General features: G+C 46.2%; 1 long non-coding RNA gene across 1 annotated transcript; it reads left to right on the forward strand.

Moving 5' to 3' along the window:
* The first annotated feature begins 373 nt into the window (after window positions 1-373).
* Window positions 374-7,425, forward strand: LOC308471711. The gene is made up of 3 exons (XR_013983109.1): window positions 374-594; window positions 3,153-3,373; window positions 7,210-7,425. It is a non-coding gene; the product is annotated as an uncharacterized lncRNA (long non-coding RNA).
* The last annotated feature ends 4,412 nt before the right edge of the window (window positions 7,426-11,837 follow it).

An 11,837-nucleotide genomic window follows, 5' to 3' on the forward strand; every position in this document is an offset into this window, starting at 1 on the left:
ACCAACAGCTCACCCTCCTGCCAGCTACAGGTAGCAGGTTTCAGTCAAGATTGTAGGCCCAGGCTTCTCTCTGAGGAAGGAGTCCTTCCTTCAAGTGAGATTAGTGGCAGGTGCCAGTTGAGAGTGCAGGCCCAGGCCTCTCTCTGAGGAGAAGTCCTTCCTTCAAGTGAGATTAGTGGCAGGTGCCAGTTGAGAGTGCAGGCCCATGCCTCTCTCTGAGGAGAAGATCTTCCTTCAAGCAGGGGCGCCAACCTGCCCCCCACATTGGGGTGTATGTGTGTGTGTGCATCACTTGACGCATCATGTGATGTCATGTGACACATCCCGCCCAGTGCACAAGTGTTTGCACACTAGGCCAGGCTGCAATGTGCGGGCACGCCGGGTGGGAAATGGAGAGCATGGAGCTGGGCTCTGGGTTTGGCCTCCTTCTCCCCATGGCATGCACCTGGGTCATGGCAACAGGTACATGCCCAGCAAAGTATTTGGTGGGGGCAGCAGAGGACACGACAGCTGGTAGTACACATCAAAACAAGCTACGTGGAATTAGTTGCAAAGAGATTCTGCATAGCTTTGCAGGTCTGAAGTTTCGTCAAGGTGATCTCAAGATGCTATAAATGCTGGGAGCAGAGGCCATGAATTTTAAATACCCCTCCTTGCAGACGGCTTGCTTGCCAACTGCCAAGAGGGACTTGAAATTACAGCCTCGGGCCTGAAATAAGATGCTATCCTGGCGTGTTGCCATTCTCATGCTAATCTTTGTCATGAGGAAAGATAAAATATGCCATGTTCCAGTCTTGCTATTAAAATAAAAAGGAATTCAGTTTTTTTGTGTTCCATCTTCAGTTTTCATCCCTATCACATTGCTATCAGATTGAATTATCACTAAAAACTTGGTGGGGGCCTTATAGATCTTTGTTCTCACTGTCTGCTCTCACTCACTTTGGCGGCCAAGATTGCTAGAGCAGAAAATAGCACGCCATTAAGCCAGTCCACGGGTGGTATTAGAACTAAAGAGGTTTAATATGACGCAGAGTAGTGATGGGAAATCCGTGGTCCTCTGAATATTGCTGGAGTCCAGCTCCCATCAATGGACAAGTATGAGGGGAATTTGTAGTCCAACAACCTATGGAGGGCCAGAGGCTCCCCATTTCTGAAATATAGCAAGAACAGGGAATGTGATGCTCGCTAGATGTTGCTGCAACTCTCATTCTCCCTAACCACTGAGCATGCTGGCTGGGTCTGATCGGAACAGGTTGACCAGCAGTTGTCCTTATGTGGCCCTGAGAAGAACAGCCCAGCTGTTCAAGGGTACTTCACATTATTTTCATTGTACTTATAACCATTGTGTCTGGTGAAAGGTCATTTTCCAAGGTGATGTTGAGCATATATAGTTGTTGGCATCTGTCTGTCTTGAGAGACAATGGAGTGAAGTCAACCCGATGCGTTTGCAGTAGTGAAGTGACCTCCCCAGGAGTGGAGGAGTGTGTATGGAGGTCCTGGGCTGCCCAGATGGCAAGACTCTTGCTCTCGCTGATGTGGTTCAAAGGAAAGAAGAGCAATACGTTTGGCCCCAGCTTGGCTTCAGGAGTGGATGGAAAGAGGCATACAAGGCACCATGCAACCATCTTAGGGACTCCACACCAAGTGTGCCCACAAGATGTTGCTGAATGACAGCTCCCATCAGCCCCAGCAAGCATGGCCAATGGGATGGTGAGAGTTGTAGTTCTGCAACATCGGGAGCCCGGAAGATTCCCCTAGAATCTTCTGTGAGATTAGTTAGGCTGAAAGACAACAGCTTGTGCAAGGTCACTCAGAGAGCTGCATGGATGAGTCAGGATTTGAACCCTGGCCTCCCAGCTCCTAGTCTAACATGCTAACAGCTACGTTACTCCAGCTCCTGAAGTCTGGGGACAAACAATGTGAAAAGGCTACTTCTGTGTATAAGACTAGCTTTTGTTAACCAAAAAGTTAGGTTTAAAATTGGGGCTTGTTTTATACACGGGTAGTGCTGAGGGGTGTTTTCTTAATTTGGAGTCCCCCAAAATAGGGGCCGTCTTATGCATGGGGGCGTCTTATACCTGGAAAAATATGGTACCTTTGTGCCTGGATTGTGAGACAGGGGTGAGGAACTACTGGCCCCTCTAGATACTGTTGGACCCCAACTCCCATCAGCCCCAGCCAGCACAGCCATTGGTCAGGGATGATGGGAGATGTAATCCAGAGGGCCACTGGTTCTCCACTCCTGCTGTAAGCTATCCGGTTTTCCAGTGTTCAAAACAAGATGGTGGACCAGACAGACCTTTGCAGGGCTCTTCCCATGTGGAATGATCCCTGGGATTTAGTGCATATTGACAGGTCATCAAGTACTGAAATACCATTCACATTCAAATACTGGATTGTCATTCACATTAATTTAAATGGCAGTTAGATGGCATAAAAATCTGCCAAAAGCTGGGTGACAAATAGCAAATTCTGTCCATGTTTGGATATTTAGCACATACTTGAAATGTGCAGGGCAGGGTTCTGAGGAGAATGAATGGGAGCAGAGATGTTTCCAGCCAGTACCTCTTCTTCGTCCGTTCTCCCAGCTCCAACCTGCAGGAGCACAAAGTGCGAAGCTCACAGGAGAGCATCTTTCCAAGATCTGTCATCTCCCTTTCAAGAAACTCTCTGAGCTATGTCCATTCCTCCATCCACATTTGTGACAACTTTGGAAAATGTATGAGTCTCCTTCCTGCTGGTGGCATTATAAATGGTAATGAGGAAATCACGTTACTCTCAGAATATAGCTTGCTGCTCTCCCTGCCACTATAAATTTCAGGGGAAATGACCTTTAATAACAGTGAGATGAGGAAGTTGGTTGCATTAATAAAGTTAGTCTCTGAGCTAGTCACGTGGCAGGTGCGTGTGAGCATAAGCTTCTTGCTCCAGGTGGTCCAAAACTTTGTAGCGCCTCCGTACTAAAACTAGAATTGACTCCAATCTCTGGATGGATAACCTCCACCTGTTAAGGGCCAAACTACCAAAAACAAAACAAAACAAAACAAAGAAAAAAACCCTTAGGATGTTGTGGGACACATTAGGTTGCTTGTTTGTTTACTGTGCATGGTTCTTTACAGAGTGAAAATGGGTAATCCTGTCTCCCCCCATAGAGGCTACAATCCAAAATTCAATACAGAGTGAAACAGAGGCAGTGGTTGTTGGTGCCCATTGGAGCCAATAGGACAGAAAGAAGATGCAGCCAGTGTCAAAGAAAGTACAGCCACTCCATCACTGGTTGCAGGTAAGAAGGCAGGCAGGTGACAGTTGGCTGAAGCTGGTGGAGCATTGCCCCGTTCCCCCTAATGGACCAGCCTACTCTAAGGAAAGGGAGGTAAGTGGAGGCAGGGATAAGCAGGGGAAGTGATATTGCAGATGGGTGGGGGATGATGATGATGATGATGATGATGCAGTTGTTCCAGTTGAACAGCCTTGGGTTTTGCTACAGTGGGGCAAGGGAAACTGGGGGCAGGAAGCTGTGCCAAAGGCTTCTAACAAAAGATGGTGCCTGAGGTTGGATTTTGAAACACCAAAGGTGGTGGCATCACACCCCATGCTGTGGGAGATGAATGAATGCATGAAATACTATCCATCAAGCCCACGCTTAGATTTTAAACCAGTAGCTATTAGGTGGTTTCATGTTACTGAGCATCGAGGAAATGCCGCTGAAAGTTTTTCCAGCAGTTAATAATCACACATCAGACTATGTCCAGTACACCAACCACAAGATGCAGTTCAGATCCTGGTTTGCTGCTTGGGAATACAGCCCAATTTGTGTTTGGACCAATTTGGGAGCTACCTGATTCAGCTGGCATCCAAATCCTGATCTGGGAAAACTGAAGCTTTGTGCGTTTGAACATGGTTTCCCCACCACCACGACGCGGGTGGCGCTGTGGGTTAAACCACAGAGCCTAGGACTTGCCGATTGGAAGGTTGGGGGTTCAAATCCCCGCGACAGGGTGAGCTCCCGTTGCTCGGTCCCTGCTCCTGCCAACCTAGCAGTTCAAAAGCATGTCAAAAGTGCAAGTAGATAAATACCTTCCAGCAGGAAGGTAAACGGCATTTGCGTGTGCTGCTCTGGTTCACCAGAAGCGGCTTAGTCATGCTGGCCACATGACCTGGAAGCTGTGCACCGGCTCCCTTGGCCAATAAAGCGAGATGAGCGCCACAACCCCAGAGTCGACCATGACTGGACCTAATGGTCAGGGGTCCCTTTACCTTTACCTTTACCTTTACCCCACCACCACAAAATTGGGTTGAATGTGCTAGTATATTATCCCAACCTGAGTGGATAAAGCTGACCAAATTCCAGATAAATAGATCCAGGGATTTTTGTGCTAGGCACGTTTAGAGTTGTCTTTCTTTATTTATAGGAGCCATATATAACTTTTAAAAATGGCTAAATGAGATGAAATTTGCAGGCATGATACCACCTTCTGAGGGGATGAATACTGCCAAATTTTAGTGGTTTTCCTTAAAGGGCTGCCTTTACTGTTTTAGGTTGGCTAAGCTAGGGCTAACTGTGGGTGCTAAGCTGGTGATGATGTGCACATTAGCTAAATAGAGACATCAAAAGCATTTCAGAATTCCCAGTGTACCTCTGAACCTGGAGCCCACTAGCCACTTCCATGTGTGGTATCCTTCATTCACATTTGGGGGGGGGGGCAAGCCCTATACATAAATCCCTTAGCACATTCAGAACTTTCCCCTGTCGCTGTAGATTTTATCTCCCCTCTGAACTTTAGATATCTATTTCAACATGCCACTGCTTTACCAACTCTGTTATAGGAACTGTGAAAAAGAAATATGGATCCTAGGAAACCTCTCCCAGGTTTTTTATAAGTGCACGAGATGAAACGGATAACATGGGGTCTCAAGAGTAATGTGTGTTTTTATCAGCAAAAAAAAAAAAAAAAGGAAAGAAAAAGACAGAAAGGCTTAAGGCATCCGAAAATTCATGGAAATCCTTGTCAGAAACCACACAATGCAATTGTTAAAACGGTAGCATGAAGTTTGCTTGTATTACCGTATCGACAGGCACCTTCCATTTGACAACTCTTTTGCTGCCATGTCGCTTTTTACAAAGAACAGAGGGTTAAGTATCGCATGCATACGAGCATACAATATTGCCTTCTACAAAGTCAGGTCTGCCTTGCCCCACAAACTGTCAATGTGTGCCTTCCACAGGTGGTTGTACTACATCTCCCATCATCTCTGCTCTTGGGACATGGTAATGTGGGATGGAGTCCAACAGCAGTGGCTCCCTAATTCCACCCTGGCCTGGACCACTTGAAAATCGCTGAGGGTCTTGGCAGAGCTTTCCAAACTGTGTCACGACACATTAGTGTGTCAGCTGCAGTGTGTAGGTGTGTTGCGCAAATGCTCCCCGCGCTCCTTCCAGGGCTGGAAAGGGGTTAGTTTAACCTTTGGTTTGCTATCAAAACTGAATTACTATGCCATGAAATGATTCATGTCTCCAAAGTATGTCACCAACATGAAAAGTTGGGAAAGCTCTGACTTAATAATTTTTCTGCTGGTTGTTTAGCAACTGTAATGTGTTGTGCTATTTTTAAAAAATTATATGGGGTGGTATTCAACTAGGTTTTACTCAGAGAAAACCCACTGGAATTAAGGGACCTAACTGTACCATGCTCATTAATTTAAAGGGCCCTACTGTGAGTAAAACAGAGATGACTATCAACCCCTACAGCTATGCCTTGAGCAACTGATTGACATGCTGGCTGCACTTTTCACTGAAAAGTTTCAACCAGGGGTCAGCAAACGTTTTCAGCAGGCGGCTGGTCCACTGTCCCTCAGACCTTGGGGGGGGGCGGACTATATTGGGGGGGGGGGAAATGAACAAATTCCTATGCCCCACAAATAACCCAGAGATGCATTTTAAATAAAAGGACACATTCTACTCATGTAAAACACGCTGATTCCTGGACTCTATGAGGGCCAGATTTAGAAGGCAATTAAGCCGGATCTGGCCCCAGGCCTTAGTTTGCCTACCCATGGTTTCAACAGTTGGCTTCTGCACATCAAGGAGCACTAGCAAAGTTCCCAGTCATGCCAGCCCACCCTGCTATCAGCTAACAAACCTAGGAAGACTGCAGTCCACCCCTGGCTGACCTCCAACAGACGATCTAGCATATCCTGGCTCCTAGGACTATTGCCAAGAAATCTGGATCAAGCAGACCTTGGTTTCAATGCAGTAAAATATAATTAGATGTATAAGAAGCAAAGAAGAGAATAAAAATAAATGAAATGAAATAAGTAAATAAGATAGAGCCGCTGCTGCAGACCTCCTGAACGAAGCTCACAACCATCAGTGGTCAACAGAACATACTTTGGGAACTCCTGATTTAGAAGGCAACAAGTTGAGCACCCCTGACCTAGCCCACTGCTGCCCCCTCCAGCTGGCAGCTGCTGGCAAAAGTCAATCCTATCATCTGCTACCTGAGCCTGTTAACACTAGGGTTTGCCCCTGGAAATTCCTGTATGCACAGCATGTTGTCTGTGCCCCCAACCCCTGCAAAATGGGGGGGGGATGCAGCCAGGAATGGAGACGATGCAACAGAGGAGAGTGGGGTTCGGGGGAAATGGCAGTAGTCAACAGCAAATTGAAACTGATGCAACTGAGTAGGAAATGGGTGCAAGAGAGAATTCCTCGGCAAGGGCTTGGGGGAGGACAAGAGCCTCATTGCACACCTGAGCCTTGCCTCTTGCGATCTTACAGCTTGATCCTGTCCACTGCCAAGAAACCTTTGCCACAGTTGCTGGTTTGTGCCACAGAATGAGAAACCCATCCCATAATGTTCCTAGCTGGTGCAAGATTGTGTTACCTCCCCAGATTTATTTTTATTTTCTTTCATATGCTTATACACTGCCCCCCCCCCCACTTACAAATGCCCTTTACATTCCGCTTTTGTGCTTTTCCCAAAGCACAGGCGAAGTAGCAGTACTGGAACCTGGAGCAGCAGCGCTGAATATATAAAATAGCACTAATAATATTATAGCCTGCTAAAGAGTTTGATTTGCATGGAGTGCATCTGTCACCGAACAGCACTTGGTATTTGCAAGCCCTTTCATTCTCTCAACCTCACAAGTTCCATAGGGAACAAACAGACACGAACTGATTTCCCCTGCCTCTTCCTTTCTTATACGCAGGCTGGTGCGCATTCTGCGTTTTGCAGTGGGTCCAGAGAGATTGTTTCCACCAACGGTCGGCTTAGGGAGCTGCACATCTGTCCCCTTCGCTCCTCATAAGACTTAACCGAGGCTTGCCAGTGAAACCACGCTTTGCTGTCTCTGTGCGCAGATACATGGGAAGCCTCGAATTTCCATATGAATTGTATCAAGCATTTGAAAACAAGCCAGCTTGGGTTTGGGGCGGAAATGTGAATAGATATTCACTCAGCACTATAAAGTCATCCGCAGAAGGTTCTGAGTGTAGCAATAAATCATGCCTTTAAACAAATAATTGACTAGTTAAGAATCGGTAACCATTTATCAAAGGATCAATTACCCATTTAAGAAGGCAGTCGTACACAGAACCTTAATAAGCCTCCTGCAAACCGGGGGGGGAAACTGACTAAACGGGGTGGGTGTGAGGAATAAGGAGCAGAGAACTGACTTGCAGAAAAAGGGTGATGGTTGTTTATATTTTATACTGAGCCATCAGTATACCTGTCTTCTTAGAATTTTATATAGGCAGCATCCCGTTAAGCTTTTACAATCTACATTAGGCAATGTGGAAAGAGAGGGAGGAAAGGAAACAGATTTGGAAATGACCCTGTCAGAGGTTGTCTGCAGCAAACCCATTGCTACAATATCCCACAAAAGATCCTAATGAACTAAAGTCTATCACCTTCCGAGGGGTTCTGCTCCACTGTCAAACAACTTGGACCATCCAAAAGTTCTTCCTAATCAATGTTTAGTTGAAAAAAAACAACCCCTTTTTTGAGGATATGCAAACTTTAGCAATGCAGAAAAGTCTCCACTGGCACAAACGGGAGCATTTTTTCCAGTTCAAATATGTGATGCAGGTTCTCCAATCGATATGAGAGCCACAGGAGGAAGCAAAAATTCCCTTCCCATTAAGAAGCAGTGGAGATGGAATAATAATGAACTACAGCATGCAGCAGAATCGTACAGTAGCTGCATTTTCCAAACTCGTCAAATGCAATCAACCCTAGTTGATAACAATGGGAGGAATTCAACATCAGTGGCGTAGCGTGGGGGGTGCAGGGGGGGCCGGCCGCACCGGGCGCAACATCTGGGGGGGGCGCGCTCGCACTTGCAGCTCTCTGCCCCTACCTGGCTCACTCACTCTCTCTCACTGCAGTGCTGGCTGTGCGAATCCGATCCGAGCCGCTGGGTCGCCGCCCACTGTGGAGGGGGTGGGTGCCAGGCGTGCGGTGCGGAGAGAGAGCGAGGGACTACCTGGGGGAGGGACAGTGCAGCGGCCGCCCAGCGCAGCGCTGAGCGCGGGAGAGAACCACACCAGACCAGACCAGGCAGCAGCAAGAAGAAGCTGGCAGCGGCGGCAGGTTAGGGGTTAGGGGGCACAAATTACTTGCCTTGCCCCGGGTTAGGGGGCGCAAATTACTTGCATTGCCCCGGGTGCTGACAACCCACGCTACGCCGCTGTTCAACATTGCAAACTTCAGGTTGCTCCATTGCAAGCCAGATGGAATGACCCCTCCTCATCCCTCATGCACTGTTCTGGGGGTACTCCCAACCCCTCCCCATCTTTATTTGGGGCTGGAGTGCAGTGGGAGGAGAGGAGGGAAGCCTTGCTGTGCAAGTGGAAGTCCTTGCCCAGGGTTTCCACTGACGGGACTCATTAGTTGAATGCTACCCAATAGTTTAACCTGAACCTGATAGTGGCCAGATTTGCCATCTCCAGAAAAGGCCTCAGCTGGCTCTCTGCCAAAGCTACCAAAAAGCACTCTGGGCCACAGTCAATGTCTGATCATCCAGAAATAATGCTGGGTCTAGAAGCATTCCCGAGCTGCAGATCTGATTATCAAGGGGAGGGCAATCCCCTCCCAGACAGCCTGCATGCCAAATCCTGTATCCACTTTGCTGCTGACAAAAGGATCTCTCTCTTATAAGGATTAGATCTCAGCTTGTTAGCTCATCATTGCCTGCAGACACAAGCTCAACAGCTCTGCCACCTCCCCAGAACTTGATGGAAGGATAGAAGCGGGTGTCATCAGAATATTAATTGCAACATGCTTTGATTCAGGGGGGGAGGAACCCTCTAGTAGTTTCATGTAGGCATTTGTAGATGTACTTGGAATCATTCAGATAGACCAGTATGGCACAGTGCAGCAGAGTGTTAGTCACAGGCTGAGGAGACCAAGGTTCACATCCCCGGTACGTTCACGGAGCGAGCTTGGGCTTAACCTACCTAACTGGGTGGAAGGGGAGGAGTTGTATATCCAGGGTTGGCCCTTCCATGAGGCAGAGTGAGGCAGCTGCCTCAGGCAGCAAATTTTGAGGGGAGGACAGTGGCTAGAAATGTGTGCCCTGTAGCCCCCAAGCTACCTTGCTGCTCTGGAGTGCGGTGGAGAACTCTAGTCCATCACGAGTGCTGAAGTACGATTCAACTACAGTAGTACCTCGGGTTAAGAAATTAATTTGTTCCGGAGATCTGTTCTTAACCTGAAACTGTTCTTAACCTGAAGACCACTTTAGCTAATGGGGCCTCCCACTGCCGCTGCGCCGCTGCCTCATGATTTCTGTTCTCATCCTGAAGCAAAGTTCTTAACCCGAGGTACTATTTCTGGGTTAGTGGAGTCCGTAACCTGAAGCATCTGTAACCTGAAGCGTATGTAACCCGAGGTACCACTGTACCAGGTTTTTGTGCACAGAATGGGGAATACACCATTTTGTCCTGAATCTCAAGCGGCAAAATGGCTTGGGCCGTTCCTGTGTTATATCTCTCTCTTGAATTCTTTGGGTGCAATTCAGATGTAATTCACAGAAGAATCAGGGTACTGCCTGCAAAACAGGAAATAAGTTTATCCGAAAGTGCAAGGGTGAAGTTATGAGGCTGGTTTTTATACCCAGACTTCATATACCAGTGAGATGATGATTTAGCTGCTGAATGAGCAACAAGGCCCAGGGAATGAAAAGGGAAGTCAAAGAAACCCCAAATGGAAACAAGGTGCACATTCTGCTAGTTTGAGTGCTTCTGGATCTCTTATGTGGGGTTTCTCCTTGCTGGAACTACAAGCCAAATGAAAAGTTATGTGTTTAACTTATAGTTGAACTTTGGATGCAATAAAAAGCTGAGTGAACTATGAGAGCAAAGACACGGAAGGGAGGGGACAGTGGGGGGAACTTCTGGTACGTTCTGTACCCGAAGCTATAAAAATATTCATATTCATCTCTCTAATCCCGGCAGCCCATGATATATTGCTGGCATTAATCTATCGAGTTATAGCAGGTTTCAAACATCAGGAGTCACATGACCACATCTTTTTGTAAACAGCTACATTCTAAAGATGCATTGATCTGGCTCACTTTGTGAATATTTATCAGAATGTTCCCTTCTTCTCGGAGCACTTAATAACAATAATAAAGAAGAATGCCAACTTTGGCTGGCCTAAAATGTTCCAGAGCTATTCTTTAGGCTCACATTTAAGGAAGCCTATTTATAAAAACAAGCAGATTTGTCATCCTTTGGGGTATGAGGCTAACTTAAGAGCTTCCTGAAATCGCTATGAAAGAAGATTATGCAGCGTAGCTAATACCAAAACATCTATCTTTGTGGTTTTCTAGATTGGGTAGTAATTGTGTTCAAATAAGTAAATAATAATAACAAGGCTCAACTGTTTAGCTGCCCAGAGTGGCTGGGGCAACCCAGTCAGATGAGCAGGGTATGAATAATAAATTATTACTAATACTATTATAACTTAGATATCTTGTTTCTTGAGGTGAAGGAAAAAATGGCAGCCTTTCCCGATCCACATCCAGATGTTGACTGAACTGGCACCTGCATCTCAACTCAGTACTTGCAGTGATGTTGTGTCCTCCATCACACTTGAGGCAGTAGGCTTGTTTATGGGGACAAAGACATGCCATGTAGAATATACAGCTCTACCCGCCAACAGAGGGGAATGGTCAGAGGGCTCAGGAGGACCTAAGCATTGCCACCTGAGGTGATCGCCCCACTTTGCCTAACGGTAGGGCTGGCGCTGCTGAGATTAGTTTACTTGCCAGTTTTCTACCACCCCACCAAGATTCCAAAACTTTCGTGGGCTCATTGTGCTTTATGACACATCTTGTTTAATTAATTATTTAACAAAAATTATATACTACTTGATTATACTAAAACCTCTAAGCCGTTTACAAAAAAACAAAAAACCCAGACATTAAAATTATCAATAAAAGACGGTTAATAACAGGTATTTAGAAACATTCAAAGATCAGTAAAATCAACAGTAAGCTAAAAATATGTTTTTAAAACACAGAACATCTTAAAACACAGGGATGGGAGAGACACAGAGAAAGAATATATAGTTGATAATAGCATAAAATAGTTGTATTAAAAGCAATTGTAACAGAGAGATATAATCACCCAATACTTGTTTATCCCTGATCACCAGTGTAATTTTTTGTGTTTTCACTAGATTATGGCTGCTTTCACATACTTACTTTGCTGGGAGAAATCGCTATTGAGCTATTAATTTGCTTCCAGGGAGATTTCCCCCCTGAAATCTTTTTCCTGTTTATGTTGAAAACTTGTTATCAATAGGTAGCAATGGCTGATATAGGACAGTTGT

This window comes from Podarcis pityusensis (assembly GCF_964106645.2).
Source record: "Podarcis pityusensis genome assembly, chromosome: 2".
In the NCBI taxonomy this organism is placed as follows: Eukaryota; Metazoa; Chordata; class Lepidosauria; order Squamata; family Lacertidae; genus Podarcis; species Podarcis pityusensis.